Source organism: Bactrocera tryoni, unplaced genomic scaffold, assembly GCF_016617805.1.
Source record: "Bactrocera tryoni isolate S06 unplaced genomic scaffold, CSIRO_BtryS06_freeze2 scaffold_25, whole genome shotgun sequence".
In the NCBI taxonomy this organism is placed as follows: Eukaryota; Metazoa; Arthropoda; class Insecta; order Diptera; family Tephritidae; genus Bactrocera; species Bactrocera tryoni.
In genome coordinates this window covers 6,002,757-6,013,681 of record NW_024395977.1, presented here as the reverse complement: position 1 = coordinate 6,013,681, position 10,925 = coordinate 6,002,757, and the positions used below count along the sequence as shown (strand labels likewise).

At 42.2% G+C, this 10,925-nt stretch overlaps 2 pseudogenes; both read left to right on the top strand.

Moving 5' to 3' along the window:
* Positions 1-4,502: 4,502 nt before the first annotated feature.
* On the top strand, positions 4,503-5,420 carry LOC120780411 (annotated as a pseudogene).
* Positions 5,421-9,254: 3,834 nt separating this feature from the next.
* On the top strand, positions 9,255-10,575 carry LOC120780410 (annotated as a pseudogene).
* Positions 10,576-10,925: the final 350 nt, after the last annotated feature.

The window sequence follows — 10,925 nt, the reverse complement described above, 5'->3', positions numbered from 1 at the left end:
TTTATGTAGCACTGACCTTTCTCCAAGAGGGCGGGCATCAACTTGTCCGTACCCTCCAGGACAACGTTGGTTCTACCGTCAGCGGTCACCTTCCAGGGGCGACTGACCATCCTTACGTCAGTCCTCTGGGACGCCGGGCAGAAATCCTGGAGGTTCAGCCGGAGTAGTTCCTCCATGAATTCCTCATGGGAGATCTCCGTATGTACCCCCTGGACTACCACCCGACGACTCAACTTCCGGTTGATAGAGACGTCCAACCCCACCTCCTCGAATTTTTTGTTATTCACAACTCTCTCCCTCTCTAAAATAGAGGGAGTGCGAATAACCGCCCCACCACCCTTAATTGGTCTAACTTCATGGACCCTCACCCCAAGTGAAAGGCCCACCTCTTTGACCACCTTCTTTATTACTTCCTTAGCAGAAGCTGCAGGCCCCTTAATACTTACCACGACCGACCAGGTCTCCACAGGCTTCGGCGTCACTGGTGTGATTGCTTCCAGCACAGGTGCTGGAAGCGCAGGCAGCGGTGCCAACGGAGCCGGCATTGACCTGCTCGGCGCTGAAGAGGAGGGTTCCCACAACTCTCCCTAAAGGTATCTACCTGACCGCGAAGATGGGCATTCTCGGTAGTAACTGTCTTCAAGAGCACCTCATACTTTGAGGCAAGCTCCATCAGCCCCTTCGCGGTCCCTGCATCAAAATTTCTGGTATCAAATACCAGATCGTTGAGTTCCCCCGTAATTCTTTTAACAGCCGCAACATGGCTGATTGCCCCACCCCCAACAACAACAACTCCCCTTGAGGAAACCCGCATTCCCTATTTATTGGCACTCGAGATACGAGTGCCCGCTTTCATGGCCACGCTCCCACTACCGCTCCCTCCCTCAGTACGCGACGACCCCACACGCGCAACCGCTTTCTCGGTGGTGGCCACGATGGCATTCCCACCACAACACCCGCTCCCTCCCTCATTTCCCCCTACGTTACGAAGCGACCCAGCACGCGTAACCGCCTTCTCAGCGGAGGCCACATTGGCACTTCCGCCACAACTCCCGCTCCCTCCCTAATTTCCGCTCTCATGACGGGGCGACCCCAAACGCGTCTTGCTCCGCGGTGGAGACCTTACTACGGCCGCTCCCATCACCTCCCCCTCGCCGCCCGACGCGGAATCATCCACAACTGTTGAAGCGGCGGATTCTCCGCTTCCAGCGAGGGCCTTCGTCCTCCTCTTCCGTCCAGGAGGCATCTCGCTTCCCGACTTACCCTTCAGTCGGACTGATCCGCTGGCGTCGTGGGGTTCGTTGTGGATAACCCAGACTTCAGATTTTGTCTGAGTCTGGGTTTCCTGCTTACGGGGCATGGGCCTCTAAATGCATTTTTGCATCAGAGGCACCTTTCGGATACGTCGGGGTGTTTTTGTGGGGCGGTGTTGGGAATTGGTCGCATTTGATTGCGGAGTGCCCGATGTACTCGGACATTAGGGATTTGGGTGGTATGGGGATTAGCTGGACTGATGGACAATTAGATGTTAGTGGTGTGATCTCCACTAGTCGGAATACCGAACAGTAAGGGTCGTTTGCGCGTGAACTGTTTAAGCGGCGAAGGCGGTTAGCTGGAAGTTAGGGTTAGTTTCTATATGATTGGTGTGTGTAAGTGATGTGTGTATGGGGTCCAACCCCTGGCCACCAGTCCAGAGCCGTATGGAAGCTCAACTGGTAGTACTTTCGGCTACGAGGTCTGACCGGAGACTTAATTCTGGTACCACGGGGAGCAGGAACCTGCTCATGCGGACTGGCCCCTCGGGGAGTATCCCGGTGGTTGTGGTTAAAACCCAAATCGCGGAAAGAACTGACTTTGTCAGTTGAATGTGGAGTTGCATTGCAACTGGGTGCCGGACCCAAAGCACGGCAGAGGTTTTAGATGGGCCTCGAACCCTACCAAGGTGGTTAGTGTGTCCATTCCACACTGCCAATTGGTACTGAAAATGCCTTGCATTCTCAGGGCGCTGATCAACGCATTGATTTGATCCGCTGTGCTTTTGAGCGCCGTGGCGTAAGGCTGTCGTCAGCAGGTGCCCACGTTAAATACACCGGACGTTGATCAGCTGGCGTACCACTAGCATAGAAGGCTCACGGAAAGAAAGACTCTGGAGCAGCTGCTCTCCAGGTGCGTGCGTCTGAACGCGCTGAAAAGTGCAACCCACGCAAGGGACCGCTCAATAACAGCGACCACCCAAGCGGTCGATTATGGCGTGCTCGCGGTGGCACAGCCCACAACCCCAACCAGTGGTCGGATTAAGTCCACTTAATTGGCCGCCGGCCGGACAAAGTCCCCGTAACGGTCCGGAGTCGACCGATGTGGCGCTGTACCGAATCGCACCGTGGGCTTAAACGGTAACGCTGTTACGACCGTTGGTCCTTACAGGAGTTGCAATCTCCAACGCTGGACAGACACTTGCACCCTTTGGGCAATCCTGTCCAGACTCTTCTGACACCGAACCAACTAATCGCCAGATGCTCAGCACAGAACTACTGGCAGGCAGTCCAGTCAGCAAGAGTGCCAACAACACGGAGCTACACTGGAACCGTGCGAAGCTTCCGCCAATAACAACAACGTGGATGACCACGTTGTCCGTATATACAATAGTACCTACTCACGACGAGTTGGTACACAAAAATTGCAAAAACTATGTACCCTCACAAAACACATGCGGTCACCGACCCTCACTATTCCCGATCGCACAAACAATTTCACCGCAAGCTACACCACGCGCCAGGTAATAACGGTGCCAGCAAAACTGCGTACACAAATGATCGCACAAAAGAGACTCGCAAAAATTCACCCAAAAAAAACACTTTGAATATCGCAACGATGCGCACGCACGTTTATCCGCGTCGACAGTCAACTAACGAATGAGAATATTGGTATAGGTAGAATTGAAAGAATCTATTTTTTCTTTTATGAGATTTACCAATATTGTGAAATACATCAGAAACAGCTAATATAAACTGTTAAGTAAGTATGTGAAAAGAAGTGTGTGTTCTTGCAAAAAAATGTTTGTTTTATATTTTAAATGATCTGATTATATTAAAAATTTTGGTAAATCTATTATTTTTTAATAATTATTATTAGTACTAATATAATTTGAATTAATTCGGTAAAAAATTTATATTAATAAAGAAGATATAAAAATAAATTTAATATAAATTGGTTGTTTTTTCTTCTTTTCTGGCGTAGAAATCGCTTACGCGGTTATTGCTGAGTTAACAGCAGAGAGCCGGTCGTTTTTTCTTTTCGGAAGGTAGCACCAATTGGACATTCCAAGTGAAGGCAGGTCCTTGTCCACCTAGTCCTTTCAACGAAGAGAAGGTCTTCCTCTTCCTCTGCTTCCTCCGACGTGTACTGCGTTGAATACTTTCAGAAGTGGTGTGTTTTCGTCCATTCGAAGACATGACCTAGCCAGGGTAGCCGCTGTCTTTTAATTCGCTGAACTATACCAATGTCATCGTATATCTCATACAACTCATCGTTCCATCGAATGCGACATTCGCCGATTCGATTTCTCTCGAAAACTCGCAACGTCGACTCATCAGATGTTGTCAGCGTCTTTGTCTCTACAACATATAGCAGAACGGGATTAATGAGTGACTTATGGAGTTTAGTTTTAGATCGTCGAAAGAGGACTTTACTTCTCAATTGTCTACTTAGTCCGAAGCAGCACATGTTGGCAAGAGATATTCTGCGTTGGATTTCAAAGCTGACATTGTTGTTGGTGTTAATGCTGGTTCCAAGATAGACGAAATTATCAGCAACTTCGAAGTTATGACTGTCAACAGTGACATTCGTTAGTTGACTGTCGACGAGGATAGACGTGCGCAGCGTTACCAACCCTACTGTTTTAACAGTAGATTTGCTGTTTTCACATTGATGACCATGTTTTCTGTTTCATTCCTATTTTCAGCGCCACCTAATACACTACTATGCAAACATTTTTTGACAACCACTACGCAATAAAACGCATTGACACTAGATGGCAGTATCTTCTTTATATTTTTATGCACGGGGAAATCCCTATTTATGAATAACAGCTACACCGACCGTGTAGCCTTCACGCCTATTGTATTGCTTAGGTATTGTTTTATAGTCACAAGTCACAACACCTTGAACAGTTTCTTTGAATTGCGGCGTCTATTTTGAAAAAATAATAATTACAAAGTTTTTGATAAAATGAGTAGTGATTCATCGACTGGAAAAAGTCTTCCTAAGAAGAAAAATGTGAAATATGAACAGAAATTCGTAAATTCGTGGTTAAAAGATGATAGGTTCAAAGGCTGGTTAAAGAAAAGCACTAAAGGTGAGACTTAGGCTTCTTTTGTTCTGCGTGTAATGCGACAAAAACGTTAACAAAACGACACAAAGATTCATCCAAACACGCGATTCAATGCCTCAGCTTCCAAAACTCACAAGATACAAAAATTGCAGCTAAAGCGGGTGAAGTAAAAATGGCCTGCTTAATTGCCGAGCTATACAATCCGTCTTTTAACACAGTATCCTCATTTGAATAAATTGATTTGCGCTGCATGTCCAGATTCCGAAAATTCGCTGAACAATTATCTATAAGCCGCACAAAAGCTAGAGCTATTATTATTAATGTAACTGGGCAGACATTGAAGAAAATATAATAGAGAGATGTTACAGAACAATGTTGTTTTTGCATTACTTGTTGACGAAAGCAGAGATAAATCTTACAATAAAACATACAATAAAAAAATTAGATTTTAGCGTTGAAGATAGATTTCTGTGTAGAATATTTTGTTGAAAAAAATATCTCTTACAAATCAAACATGATAGGTTTTGTTCTGATGGCGCCTAACGTTATGTTTGGAGATAAACATTCATCGGTCACTTTGTTTAAAAATGACATACTTCACCTTTACTATGAAGTGCATTTGTCATTCTTAACCTATGCGCATCATACGCAGCGTGAGAAATTGCCAAGGGGCGTGGAAGATTTCTGTAGAGACGTATATAATCACGTACAGAATTCACCAAAACGTATTGGAGATTTCAAAACATTTCAAGCATTCACAAATACTAAACCACACAAATTACTCCACCCTAGCCAAACCAGATGGTTGTCGCTTATTGAGGCAGTAAATAGGCTTCTTTAACAAATACCAGCTATAAAATTGTATTTTCAAGCTGCAGTTCATGTAGATAGATTACTTTCTGCGCAATCAATTCTCTCCAAGGCTCTCGAACCGACAACTGAATTGTACCTGAGTTTTTGGAAATTTGCATTACCTATATTTACCGATCTCAATAAAGAAATGCAATCCGAGTACTCCGAAATTATATTTACTATACGACAAAATACTGACCGCATACACAACGATCTTGGAATGCTTTGTACAAGCTGAATATTTGAATCTCACTGAACGAGAAAAAAATTAAGTGCACAAAATATTTTACACGCAAAAAGAAACTAAAATATTAAACCTTGACTTCTCGAGTGAGCAGAAACATTTACCGATGCAACATATATACGCTGGTGGAATGGTGCCAAATTTGATCAGAAGAAAGAGAGAATTAGATAACTAGAGGAAGAACAGCTGAAAAATTGCTACTTTTAAAGTGTAAGGAGTTTTATATCGAGGCCGCAAAAACAGATATTAAAAAGGTTTCCTTTTGACGACAAAAGACCGTCAAGCATTAAAATGTCTGAAGATGCTAAATCCTAAAGCAATTCTGGATTCTGAAATAAAAAAGAAATTCCCTTCCATTGCAGATTTACATTATTTCTTCCCAAAGATTTGTCCAAATAATATAACGGAACTGGATAAAGAATGGCGAATGTTAAGAAATGTCGATTTTTCTTTCGACCAAAACAAAACAATATTATCGACTTTTGGAAGCATGTACAAGAATTAAGAAATGGAGACGAATCTCAAACATTCACTACATTGTGTGAATTGGTAAAGAAGCTTTTGTGCCTACCACATAGCAGAAGCCAAAGCCAGTGGAAAGGTTATTTTCTGCTATAAATATTATGAAAACCAAATTACACAGTAGAATATCGACTACAACTATTAAAGGAGTATTACACACTAAATCCGGAAATAACTGATTGCTATTCATTCGAAGCCACAGAAAAGCACAGGAAGAAATTCAACAAAAAATGTATGATTTTAAAAATAAAATTACTGTGAAAATATTGAAGATGAGGCAATTGAAAATGAAACTGAAAAATAATTTTACTTTGATTTTGTTTTATGTTGCTGTGATTACAAATATATCAATTGATGTGAGTTCTAGTAACTAAGAAAGTTGTTTATTATTTAATTATATGAGCAAAGTTATTTGCCTTTTTTCTTTACCTACCGCTTTCTACTGTTTTTTTAGGCGAGTTGTGGTTTTTTAGATTTTTAGGTTGGCAACACTGGACGTGCGTGCGCATCTTTGCGATATTTTCAAAAGTGCATTTTCGCGATTTTTTGCGAATCTCTTTTGTGCGGTAATTTGTTTACGCGATTTAGCTGGCACCGTTATTGCCTGGCGCGTTTGCGTTAGGGTGGGTCGATTCCGTACTTTTTTCGATTCGGGATTTCTAATAGTGCGGAAAAGTTGCCTCGCGGCGAAGGCGGTTAGCTGGAAGTTAGGGTTAGTTTCTATATGATTGGTGTGTGTAAGTGATGTGTGTATGGGGTCCAACCCCTGGCCACCAGTCCAGAGCCGTATGGAAGCTCAACTGGTAGTACTTTCGGCTACGAGGTCTGACCGGAGACTTAATTCTGGTGGTTCACGGGAGCAGGAACCTGCTCATGCGGGACTGGCCCCTCGGGAAGGATCGTGGTGGTTATGGTTAAAAACCAAATGCGGAAAGAACTGACACTTTGTCAGTTGAATGTGGAGTTGCATTGCAACTAACGGTTTTAGATGGGCCTCGAACCCTGCCATGGTGGTTAGTGTGTCCATTCCACACTGCCAATTGGTACTGAAAATGCCTTGCATTCTCAGGGCGCTGATCAACGCATTGATTTGATCCGCTGTGCTTTTGAGCGCCGTGGCGTAAGGCTGTCGTCAGCAGGTGCCCACGTTAAACACACCGGACGTTGATCAGCTGGCGTACCACGCCAGCATAGAAGGCTCACGGAAAGAAAGACTCTGGAGCAGCTGCTTTCAGGTGCGTGCGTCTGAACGCGCTGAAAAGTGCAACCCCACGGCGGACCGCTCAATAACAGCGACCACCCAAGCGGTCGATTATGGCGTGCTCGCGGTGGCACAGCCCACAACCCCAACCAGTGGTCGGATTAAGTCCACTTAATTGGCCGCCGGCCGGACAAAGTCCCGTAACGGTCCGGAGTCGACCGATGTGGCGCTGTACCGAATCGCACCGTGGGCTTAAACGGTAACGCTGTTACGACCGTTGGTCCTTACAGGAGTTGCAATCTCCAACGCTGGACAGACACTTGCACCCTTTGGGCAATCCTGTCCAGACTCTTCTGACACCGAACCAACTAATCGCCAGATGCTCAGCACAGAACTACTGGCAGGTAGTCCAGTCAGCAAGAGTGCCAACAACACGGAGCTACACTGAACCGTGCGAAGCTTCCGTTAATAACAACAACGTGGATGACCACGTTGTCCGTAGATATACAATAGTACCTACTCACGAGACGAGTTGGTACACAAAAATTGCAAAAACTATGTACCCTCACAAAACACATGCGGTCACCGACCCTCACTATTCCCGATCGCACAAAACAATTTCACCGCAAGCTACACCACGCGCCAGGTAATAACGGTAAAAGCAAAACTGCGTACACAAATGATCGCACAAAAGAGACTCGCAAAAATTCACCCAAAAAAAACACTTGAATATCGCAAACGATGCGCACGCACGTTTATCCGCGTCGACAGTCAACTAACGAATGAGAATATTGGTGATAGGTAGAATTGAAAGAATCTATTTTTTCTTTTTATGAGATTTACCAATATTGTGAAATACATCAGAAACAGCTAATATAAACTGTTAAGTAAGTATGTGAAAAGAAGTGTGTGTTCTTGCAAAAAAATGTTTGTTTTATATTTTAAATGATCTGATTATATTAAAAATTTTGGTAAATCTATTATTTTTTAATAATTATTATTAGTACTAATATAATTTGAATTAATTCGGTAAAAATTTATATTTAATAAAGAAGATATAAAAAGAAATTTAATATAAATTGGTTGTTTTTTCTTCTTTCTGGCGTAGAAATCGCTTACGCGGTTATTGCTGAGTTAACAGCAGAGAGCCGGTCGTTTTTTCTTTTCGGAAGGTAGCACCAATTGGACATTCCAAGTGAAGGCAGGTCCTTGTCCACCTAGTCCTTTCAACGAAGAGAAGGTCTTCCTCTTCCTCTGCTTCCTCCGACGTGTACTCGCGTTGAATACTTTCAGAAGTGGTGTGTTTTCGTCCATTCGAAGACATGACCCAGCCAGGGTAGCCGCTGCCTTTTTAATTCGCTGAACTATACCAATGTCATCGTATATCTCATACAACTCATCGTTCCATCGAATGCGACATTCGCCGATTCGATTTTCTTCCTCGAAAACTCGCAACGTCGACTCATCAGATGTTGTCAGCGTCTTTGTCTCTACAACATATAGCAGAACGGGATTAATGAGTGACTTATGGAGTTTAGTTTTAGATCGTCGAAAGAGGACTTTACTTCTCAATTGTCTACTTAGTCCGAAGCAGCACATGTTGGCAAGAGATATTCTGCGTTGGATTTCAAAGCTGACATTGTTGCTGGTGTTAATGCTGGTTCCAAGATAGACGAAATTATCAGCAACTTCGAAGTTATGACTCGTCAACAGTGACATTCGTTAGTTGACCGTCGACGAGGATAGACGTGCGCAGCGTTACCAACCCTACTGTTTTAACAGTAGATTTGCTGTTTTCACATTGATGATTCATGTTTTCTGTTTCATTCCTATTTTCAGCGCCACCTAATACACTACTATGCAAACATTTTTTTGACAACCACTACGCAATAAAACGCATTGACACTAGATGGCAGTATCTTCTTTATATTTTTATGCACGGGAAATCCCTATTTATGAATAACAGCTACACCGACCGTGTAGCCTTCACGCCTATTGTATTGCTTAGGTATTGTTTTATAGTCACAAGTCACAACACCTTGAACAGTTTCTTTGAATTGCGGCGTCTATTTTGAAAAAATAATAATTACAAAGTTTTTTATAAAATGAGTAGTGATTCATCGACTGGAAAAAGTCTTCCTAAGAAGAAAAATGTGAAATATGAACAGAAATTCGTAAATTCGTGGTTAAAAGATGATAGGTTCAAAGGCTGGTTAAAGAAAAGCACTAAAGGTGAGACTTATTTCTTTTGTTCTGCGTGTAATTGCGACAGAAAACGTGGTATACACGAACTGCTACGACACAAAGATTCATCCAAACACGCGAAGAATAGTTTGAAGTTGCAAAAACAACAAAAACTGGCATCAACGTTACCTCAGCTTCCAACTCACAAGATACAAAAATTGCAGCTAAAGCGGTGAAGTAAAATGGCTTGCTTTTATTGCCGAGCATAATCCGTCTTTTAACATAGCATCTCATTTGAATAAATTGATTTGCGCTGTATGTCCAGATTCGAAAATTGCCGAACAATTATCTATAAGCCGCACAAAAGCTAGAGCTATTATTATTAATGTAACTGGGCAGACAGCTGAAGAAAATATAATAGAGATGTTACAGAACAATTGCTTTGCATTACTTGTTGACGAAAGCAGAGATAAATCTACAATAAAACATACAATAAAAAATTAGATTTTAGCGTTGAAGATAGATTTCTGTAGAATATTTTGTTGAAAAAAATATTCCTTACAAATCAAACATGATAGGCTTTGTTCTGATGGCGCTAACGTTATGTTTGGAGATAAACATTCATCGGTCACTTTGTTTAAAAATGACATACTTCACCTTTTTACTATGAAGTGCATTTGTCATTCTTTTAACCTATGCGCATCATACGCATGTGAGAAATTGCCAAGGGGCGTGGAAGATTTCTGTAGAGACGTATATAATCACGTACAGAATTCACCAAAACGTATTGGAGATTTCAAAACATTTCAAGCATTCACAAATACTAAACCACACAAATTACTCCACCCTAGCCAAACCAGATGGTTGTCGCTTATTGAGGCAGTAAATAGGCTTCTTTAACAAATACCAGCTATAAAATTGTATTTTCAAGCTGCAGTTCATGTAGATAGATTACTTTCTGCGCAATCAATTCTCTCCAAGGCTCTCGAACCGACAACTGAATTGTACCTGGAGTTTTTGAAATTTGCATTACCTATATTTACCGATCTCAATAAAGAAATGCAATCCGAGACTCCGAAATTATATTTACTATACGACAAAATACTGACCGCATACACAACGATCTTGGAATGCTTTGTACAAGCTGAATATTTGAATCTCACTGAACGAGAAAAAAATGAAGCACAAAATATTTTACACGCAAAAGAAACTAAAATATTAAACCTTTCTTTGACTTCTTGAGTGAGCAGAAACATTTACCGATGCAAATATATATACGTTGGTGGAATGGTGCCAAATTTGATCAGAAGAAAGAGAGAATTAGGATAATCTGGAGGAAGAACAGCTGAAAAATTGCTACTTAAAGTGTAAGGAGTTTTATATCGAGGCTGCAAAACAGATATTAAAAAGGTTTCCTTTTGACGACAAAGACCGTCAAAGCATTAAAATGTCTGAAGATGCTAAATCCTAAAAGCAATTCCTGGATTCTGAAATAAAAAGAAATTCCCTTCCATTGCAGATTTACATTATTTCTTCCCAAAGATTTGTCCAAATAATATAACGGAACTGGATAAAGAATGGCGAATGTTAAG